Below are 9951 nucleotides of genomic sequence, written 5' to 3' on the forward strand. Positions count from 1 at the left end.
GGTACCACATTCATCTGTACAAACAATAGTACACAAGTATAAACAGCATGGAACCATGCAGCCGTCATACCGTTCAGGAAAGAGACGCGTTCTGTCTCCTAGAGATCAATGTACTTTGTTGTGAAAAGTGCAAATCAATCCCACAATTACAGCAAAGGACCTTGTGAAGATGCTGGAGGAAACACGTACAAAAGTATCTTTATCCACAGTAAAATGAGTCCGATATCGACATAACCTGAAAGGCCGCTCAGCAAGGAAGAAGCCACTGCTCCAAAACAGCCATAAAAAAGCTAGACTACGGTTTGCAACTGCACATGGGGACAAAGATTGTACTTTTTGGAGAAATGTCCTCTGGTCTGATGAAGCAAAAATAGAACTGTTTGGCCATAATGACCATCGTTATGTTTGGAGGAAAAAGGGGGTCGCTTGCAAGCCGAAGAACAACATTCCAACCGTGAAGCACGGGGGTGGCAACGTCATGTTGTGGGGGTGCTTTGGTGCAGGAGGGACTGGTGCACTTCACAAAATAGATGGCATCATCTAGGAAATACATTTATGTGGATATATTGAAGCAACATCTCAAGACATCAGTCAGGAAGTTAAAGCTTGGTCGCAAATGGGTCTTCCAAATGGACATTGACTCCAAGCATACTTCCAAAGTTGTGGCAAAATGGCTTAAAGACAACAAAGTCAAGGTATGGGAGTGGCCATCACAAAGCCCTGACCTCAATCCTATAGAAAATTTGTGGGCAGAACTGAAAAAGCGTGTGCGAGCAAGGAGGCCTACAAACCTGACTCAGTTACACCAGCTCTGTCATGAGGAATGGGCCAAAATTCACCCAACTTATTGTCAGAAGCTTGTGGAAGGCTACCCAAAATGTTTGACCCGAGTTAAACAAATTTAAAGGCAATGCTACCAAATACTAATTGAGTGTACGTAAACTTCTGACCCACTGGGAATGTGATGAAAGAAATAAAAGCTGAAATAAATCAATCAATATCTCTACTATTATTCTGTTATTTCAAATTCTTAAAATAAAGTGGTGATCCTAACTGACCTAAGACAGATAATTGTTACTAGGATTAAATGTCAGGACTTGTGAAAAACTGAGTTTAAATGTATTTGGCAAAGGTGTATGTAAACTTCCGACTTCAACTGTATCGCCCTCCCTGTTTAAATAAAGGTTACATTTAAAAATATATATATAGATGTCCTAACCTAGCCTACCTCTTTCAGATAATAAATTCAATGCAATATTAGCCTTATATTTAGATAATTAATTTTGGCTTATGCATAATAAGGTTGTAACTTTTAGCTTCTGTCTCTTGCACAATATGCAAGCACCTGTGCTCTGCTGGCGCCTCTCCTTAAAAAACGCTCCATAGCTCTTGGAGTCCCATGCAGAAAAAGCTAAACTAGAATAGCTTTCTGGACATTTTTTTGTGTATTTCTTAAACCAACAGACTATTTGAAGAGGGATGCAAGCTCTTGTTTGCTGAATGTTAAATACAGCAGCCAATAGAACTGGTAGTTTGAAAGAATAGCGAACACACGTGATAGCAGTTATTTATTCAGACCCATAACCATTCAATCTTCATGATGAGAAGTGAAATCCTTCTGAATCTAATTATAGTCCTAAATTATTCAGGGATGTCATTAGAATGATGAAGATAAGGACAACTAAACTTATTTCATTTCACTGTTGAAAGCGTGGGAAGGGATGAAGCAACAACAGAGAAAGAGGTAAGCTAATAACATGAGAGGAAATATTATGAAAGGTACACATGTGTCAGCCTACTATTTATAAAAATAGGCCCAAATTCGCTACCATATACTTGTAACTTTGTTGGCCGCATGTGCTGCACCAGAATCGCCTGTTCTCTCCATGCTTTATCATGGTTTGAACAATGTGCATAACAGATTATGGTTAAATCCTTTGCTCAAAGGTAAATCGACAGATTTTTCACCTAGTTGGCTGAGAGATTTGAACCAGCGACTATTTGGTTACCGGCACAACGTTGCCTGGAGCCTAATTTCATTTATTTACCCAAGAGAGAATATAGCTAGTTTACATCTATTGCATTTGATGTTTTTTCTGTTGTGCATAATGTGCAGTAGCACATAGTGTATTCGGAAAGTATTTAGACCCCTTGACTTTTTCAAGGGTTACAGCCTTATTATAAAATGTATTATCGTTTTTTTCCCTCATCAAATCTACACACAATACCCCATAATGCTGAAGCAAAAACGGGTTATCAGAAATGTGTGCTAATAAAATATAATTAACTGAAATATCACATTTACATACAGTACCAGTCAAAAGTTTGGACAAACCTACTCATTCCAGAGTTTCTCTATTTGTATTATTTTCTGCATTGTAGAATAATAGTGAAGACATCAAAACTATTAAATAACACACATGGAATCATCTAGTAACCAAAAAAGTGTTAAAGAAATCAAAATGTATTTTATTTTTAAGATTCTTCAAAGTAGCCACCTGTCACAACTCCCGCCGAAGGTGGCTCCCCTTCCTGTTCGGGCGGCGCTCGGCGGTCGTCGTCGCCGGTCTACTAGCTGCCACCGATCCCCTTTTCCTTATCTGTTTGTTATGTCTTATTGGTTGCAACTGTCTCTTATTTTGTTTTGATTCAGGACTATTTAAGCCTGTTAGGCCTGCCTGTTTTTGTGCGGGCTTGTTTTCTGTCAATCGAGGTTGTTGTGTGTAGTGTTCCTGTCTGTTTGTGCCCTGTGTTGGGTTGGACAATTTTTGATTATTCGCCTGTTGTCTTGGGCGTTAATTTTGGAGGCCGAAATAAAGTCCAGTTTCCCCATTCTCCTCTGCTCTCTGCGCTTGACTCCGCACCCACCACTCCAGGCTTTGTGACACCACCCTTTACCTTGATGACAGCTTTGCACACTCTTGGCATTCTCTCAACCAGCTTCATGAGGTAGTCAACTGGAATGCATTTCAATTAACAGGTGTGCCTTGTTAAAAGTATAGTTGTGGAATGTCTTTCCTTAATGCGTTTGAGCCAATCAGTTGTGTTGTGACAAGTTAGGGGTGGTATATATTTGGTAAAAGTCTATAAAATGGCAAGAACAGCTCAAATAAGCAAAGAGAAACGACAGTCCATCATTACTTTAAGACATGAAGGTCAGTCAATACGGAAAATGGCAAGAACTTTGAACGTTTCTTCAAGTGCAGTAGCAAAAACCATCAAGCGCTATGATGAAATTGGTTCTCATGAGGACCGCCACAGGAAAGGAAGACCCAGAGTTACCTCTTCTGGAGAGGATAAGTTCATTAGACTAAACTGCACCTCAGATTGCAGCACAAATAAATGCTTCACAAAGTTCAAGTAACAGACACATCTCAGCATCAACTGTTCAGAGGAAACTGTGTGAATCAGACCTTCATGGTCGAAATGCTGCAAAGAAACCACTACTAACGGACACCAAGAAACACGAGCAATGAACATTAGACAGGTGGAAATCTGTCCTTTGGTCTGATGAGTCCAAATGTGAGATTTTTGGTTCCAATCGCTGTCTTTGTGAGACACAGAGTAGGTGAACGGATGATCTCCGCACATATTGGGGTGGCAGGTAGCCTAGTGGTTAGAGTGTTGGGCCAGTAAACAAAAGGTTGCTGAATCAAATCCCAGAGCTGACAAGGTAAAAATCTGTCGTTCTGCCCTGCCCCTGTGCAAGGCAGTTAACCCACTGTTCCTCGGGCACTGTGGATGTCGATTAAGGAAGCCCCCCACACCTCTCTGATTAAATGCGGAAGACACATTTCAGTTGAGGGCGTTCAGTTGTAAAACTGACTAGGTATCCCCATATGGGGTGACACTGTTGGAGATTTATTTAAAATTCAAGGAACACTTAACCAGCATGGCTACCACAGCATTCTGCAGTGATACGCCATCATCTGGTTTGGAATATGGGACTATAATTTGTTTTTCAACAGGACAATGACCCAAAACACACCTCCAGGCTGTGTAAGGGCTATTTGACCAAAGGAGAATGATGAAGGAAAAGCAGCCAACAAGTGCTCAGCATATGTGGAAACTCCTTCAAGACTGTTGGAAAAACATTCCAGGTGAAGATGGTTGAGAGAATGCCAAGAGTGTGCAAAGCTGTCATCAAGGCTCCTTTGAAGAATCTAAAATATATTTTGATTTGTTGAACACTTTTTTGTTTACTACATGATTCCATATGTGTTATTTCAAAGTTGTGATGTCTTCACTATTATACAATGTAGAAAATAGTTTAAAAAAATAAAACCCCTTAAATTAGTAGGTGTGTCCAAACTTTTGACTGGTACTGTAAGTATTCAGACACTTTACTCAGTACTTTGTTGAAGCACCGTTGGCAATGATTACAGCCTCAAGTCTTCTTGGGTATGACGCTACAAGCTTGGCACACCTGTATTTGGGGATTTCTCCCATTCTTCGCTGCAGATCCTCTCAAGCTCTGTCAGGTAAAGCTCCGCCTTATCTCAGTTCACTGGTTACGATGGCAACACCCATCCGTAGCACGCGCTCCAGCAGGTGTATCTCACTGATCATCCCTAAAGCCAACACCTCATTTGGCCGCCTTTCGTTCCAGTTCTCTGCTGCCTGTGACTGGAACGAATTGCAAAAATCGCTGAAGTTGGAGACTTTTATCTCCCTCACCAACTTCAAACATCTGCTATCTGAGCAGCTAACCGATCGCTGCAGCTGTATATAGTCTATTGGTAAATAGCCCACCCATTTTCACCTACCTCACCCCCATACTGTTTTTATTTATTTATTTTTATTTTTCTGCTCTTTTGCACACCAATATCTCTACCTGTACATAACCATCTGATCATTTATCACTCCAGTGTTAATCTGCATAATTGTAATTATTTGCCTACCTCATGCCTTTTGCACACAATGTATATATAGACTCCCCTTTTTTTCTACTGTGTTATTGACTTGTTAATTGTTTACTCCATGTGTAACTCTGTGTTGTCTGTTCACACTGCTATGCCTTATCTTGGCCAGGTCGCAGTTGCAAATGAGAACTTGTTCTCAACTAGCCTACCTGGTTAAATAAAGGTGAAATAAAATAAAATAAATAAATAAAAGGTTGGATGGGGAGCATTGTTGCACAGCTTTTTGCAGGTCTCTCCAGAGATGTTCGATCGGGTTCCAGTCAAGGCTCTGGCTAGGCCACTCAAGGACATTCAGAAAATTGTCCCAAAGCCACTCTTGCATGGAATTGGCTGTGTGCTTAGGGTCGTCGTCCTGTTGGAAGGCGAACCTTCGCCCCAGTCTGAGGTCCTGAGCACTCTGGAGCAGGTTTTCATCAAGGATCTCTCCGTACTTTGCTCTGTTCATCTTTGCCTCGATCCTGAATAGTCTCCCAGTCCGTGCCGCAGAAAAACATCCCACAGCATGATACTGCCACCACCATGCTTCCCAGTAGGGATGGTGCCAGGTTTCCTCCAGACGTGATGCTTGGCATTCAGGCCAAATAGTTCAATCTTGGTTTGGTCAGACCAGAGAGTCTATAGGTGCCTTTTGGCAAACTCCAAGTGGGCTGTCATGTGCCTTTTACTGAGGAGTGAATGTTTTTTTTAATTTTTTTTACTACATTTGCAAAAAAAATCTAAAAACCTGTGTTTGCTTTGTCATGTTGAGGTATTGTGTGTAGATTGCTGAGGATTTTAAAATTCATTTTAGAATAAGGCAGCAATGTAACAAAATGTGGAAAAAGTCAAGGGCTCTGAATATTTTCCAAAGAAACTCTATTGGATAACAGCACAATCAGCACAATCATTTGGGATTTTTTGGGCTTGGGCTCATTAAATGTCTTTAATGTAGTGCTCATAAAATGTATTTAATGTAGGGCTCATCAGGCATCAGTAGCATCAGGCTTGAATGTTCCATCAAACCTCTAATCAAATCCAGATGTAGGCCTATTTATATGATTTATAGTGCTTTTGAATGAGACTTCTGGTTTTGGCAGGAAATACCGGGTTACCTGGGAGAAAAGTGATTTATTCTCGGGATTAATCATTTGTAAAATATCAGAAAAATATTAAACCCTACTAGACGTAACATAGTAAACATAAATCCAGCCCACTCAAATGAATATGTTACATTTGGCGTGGTTACATAAGACAGAAAGTTACTTGAGGCAAAAACAAAATAAGGGTGGGTTGGCTTATAACACGAACATCTAGCAACCCAAAGGTTGTGTGTTCAAATCTCATCAAGAAAACCTTTGGCATTTTAGCTAACTGGCAACTTTGCAACTACTTACTACTTTTTTTCGCTACTTTGCAACACCTTTAGAATGTTAACTAACCTTTCTCCTAACTTTAACCCTTTAACTTAACCCTAACCTTAACCTAGCTAGCGTTAGCCACCTAGCTAACGTTAGCCACAACAAATTGGAATTCATAACATATCATACGTATTGCAAATTCGTAACATATTGTAAAAACTGCAATTCGTAACATAAGCGAATTGTAACTTGTGATATCATATGAAATGAATGATCGACATCCTCAAATGAATATATACCATACAAAACGTAACATATTATACTAAATGGAGGGAGACAGATTGATATTTCTATCCCTGAGTCCAGGTTAATTCTGGCATGTCCAGAATCCTTTACTGACTGCTGATCAGGGAACAGTCAATGGAGTGAGAAACAATTCATTTCTACCAAACGTATCTTCACGAGAATGCTAATTCAGTCTTGGTGGTTCATCAAGCCTTGTGAATTTGAGCATCAGAGTTTGTCTAAACATCATCAGGTAGGAATTTAGTTGTCATTATAATTGGATGAGAACCATGAATGCACTGTGTGGCGCATTAGTGTGGATAATTGCCTCATTGTTCCCTCATGCAACAGTTTTGCTAAGATTTGGGTTGGCAAGTACTAAATTCAAAATCCCTGTTTTAAATGCCAGGAGTTGTAGTGGTTTCCTCATAGGCTAGTTCTTCAGGGATGCACTTGCCCTCAAAGGTCATAGTTATGTAAGAAACGTATTTTACTCAACCAATCTTCATTATGCAAACAGCAACTTAATTATGCAAACCTTTGTGGTTTCTGTTTACAAGCCAAGTTAGTGTAACTAGGCCCTACTTACAGACCTGAGGAGGAGTAACATGTCAACATTAACACTATCAAAAGTCTATAAAAAGTTATTCAAGGTCTTGAATGGAACCACTCAATTGATGCTGCTCTTTACCCTCTACTCCCCAATTCCCACCTAGCATGACCAGGGTATGAAATTAGCACCAGGCTGGAGTATGGAAAGAAATAAGACCATTATTTTACTCAATAAAACCCCTCCCCACTCCTTCCTTCCCGTTCTGCCATGACCATGGCAAGAAAAAAAGCATTGTTCTGTCCAGAGAGGAATGTTCAAATACCACCAACATTCCAGGGCCTGGTTTCCCAAATGCATCTTAAATCCAAATTAATCTAAGAACAGTAAAATATTCTAAAAGTCTATTTATGCTTGATTAAAACATTTGGTCGGAGGCTCCGTATGGAGGGTGTGAAGCAATAGCGGAACCTCTGGAGGCACGCAGAATCCAAGCGCATCGCTGTGCGCTTCTCAAATTTTGTAACAATATGGAGGGCTCTGTTTCGCTCCGAATTGATATAATTGGTTGACGGTAGGTGAGGGCGGGAGGTACTGTGTAAACACAAACTCAATTCCTTGACAACTTCTCCGCGCTGCTCGGTAACGCGCAAGAAGTATGAATGCCCTGATTTCTTCATAGACCGTGTCCCGGTAAATGCTGCACGACCAATGCAGACGTTAGATTGACCATGTGGTGCGGTTCTGCTATCTCCCCAGTTACCCTCCTGTTGAAGGCCCAGTAAACGTTCTGTCTGCACCGTTGTTGAAATAATTTGCTTTATTTCGTATAGTATAAGCTTCTGTCTTACGCATCCTAAATAATGCCATAGATTCCGTTTTTGAAAAATAGTCAACTTGAAGGCAAAAAAGGGAAGCATGATATAAGATGCAAACCTGGTATTTAAACTGATAACAGTCTACTGAGAGACCATTTATGCTTGATCCGAAATTGTTGTTGGGGGCACGATATGGATAAATAGTGTGACGCAATTGCGGAGCATCCAGATGGCACGCAGAGTCCTAACTGAGCTCTGTACCGCATCGCTGTGCGCTTCTCAAATGTTGTAACAATATGGAGGGCTCTGTATTGCACCGCATTGATATAATTGATTGAGGGTAGGTGGGTGCGGGATGCCCAGTATAAACACAAACTCTCTTCCTCTCTTCCATAACTTCCTTTACAATCGCTCTGATCTGCCCAGCGAAGCGCAAGAAGAATAAAAATGGCCTGACTTCTGCAGAAGCTGTATCACAGTAAATACTATATGGCCTATGCAGACCTCGGATTGACCATGTCGCGCCTTTTATGGTAAACTGCAGCGATCATTGTTTGGCCAGAGGTTTAGTGGTAGAAATTGGATGCAGAGGGGAACATCACAGTTCAGATTCTTTTGTTGTTGCAGACAACCAAAAGTATGTGCAGCAGCACTGTGTGCACAGAGTAAACTTGGATCGAATAAGAATATTTAGATTCTCTAAACTTGTTACGGGCCACCGTTGTCCCCAGGTCACCAGATTTGTATCTACAGTAAGCTATTCATTATTTTTGTTGTTGTGTGTCACTTCATTCAGATTAAAAGGGCTATGAACAATACATGTATTATCCTCACTTCACGACCTGGTTTTAAAGCCAAGGGAGGGGTTACAAAGCCTCAGACTATAGTCCCTCCATCTGCTGCAAAGCTGCCAACACTGATGTAATATCCTGTCAGTGGATGAGCAGGCAAATTCTTCAGCTGGAAAGTGCACAGAAATAATGTATAAAATGAGAGTGTGCAATGAATTCCAGATCCAAGAGTTCCAACTTCCATTAACTAACAGGACTTGTATTGCACTTGCAGAGGCTAATGTTTTGTTTGAAGTAAATGTGTACATCATTTGCATGTCCTTGAAACCAAGTAAACAAGACAGAGAGAGGGCAATAGAGGGGGGGTCAGTCCACCTGTCTTTGTTGACCTTGGAATCTAATGTCCTTTGTGTTCTGAACATGTAGGCGAAGTCCGGTTGAGATGAGTCATAATAGGCTAACTGACAGGGTTGGGTAGGTTACTTTCTAAATGTAATCCATTAATTACTAGTTACCTGTCCAAAATTGTAATCAGTAATGTAACTTTTGAATTACCCAAACTCAATAATATAATCGGATTACTTTCAGTTACTTTTGGACTACGTTGCTCTGAAGAGGCATTAGAAGAAGACCAAAATGATCCATCAAACATATTTGGTGTGTCAGCATAGTGGTCTCTGACTTGTGGTCAGACGATCAGGTAGAACACAACCTTAACTTGTGCCTTTTTTCAATGCTTAATTGAATGTCATTGAGAAAACAGGAAGGTGTAATTTTTTCTGAATTTAAAAGAAATACAATAAGTAATCATCTAGTTTTTCAAAAGTATCTGTAATCGGATTACAATATTTTAGCTGTAATGTATTACAGATACTTTTGGAAAACTAGATTATTATTTTGGACAGGTAACTATCTCAACCCGGCACAGCCAGAAGAGGACTGGCCACCCCTCAGAGCCTGGTTCCTCTCTAGGTTTCTTCCTACGTTCTTGCCTTTCTAGGGAGCTTTTCCAAGCCAATTCTAGATTTGATTTTGGATTGGAGATGCTTAACGTGAGTCTGGAAGGAGAGTTTACAGTGTATCCAGAGACCTAGGTATTTGTAGTTGTCCACATATTCTAGGTCAGAACCGTCCAGAGTAGTGATGCTAGATGGGTGGGCAGGTGCGGGCAACGATCGGTTGAAGAACATGCATTTAGTTTTTCTTGCATTTAAGAGCCATGGAAGGAGAGTTGTATGGCATTGAAGC

Source organism: Oncorhynchus mykiss, chromosome 2 (genome assembly GCF_057628025.1).
Source record: "Oncorhynchus mykiss isolate SJ-2025 chromosome 2, ASM5762802v1, whole genome shotgun sequence".
Classification (NCBI taxonomy): Eukaryota; Metazoa; Chordata; class Actinopteri; order Salmoniformes; family Salmonidae; genus Oncorhynchus; species Oncorhynchus mykiss.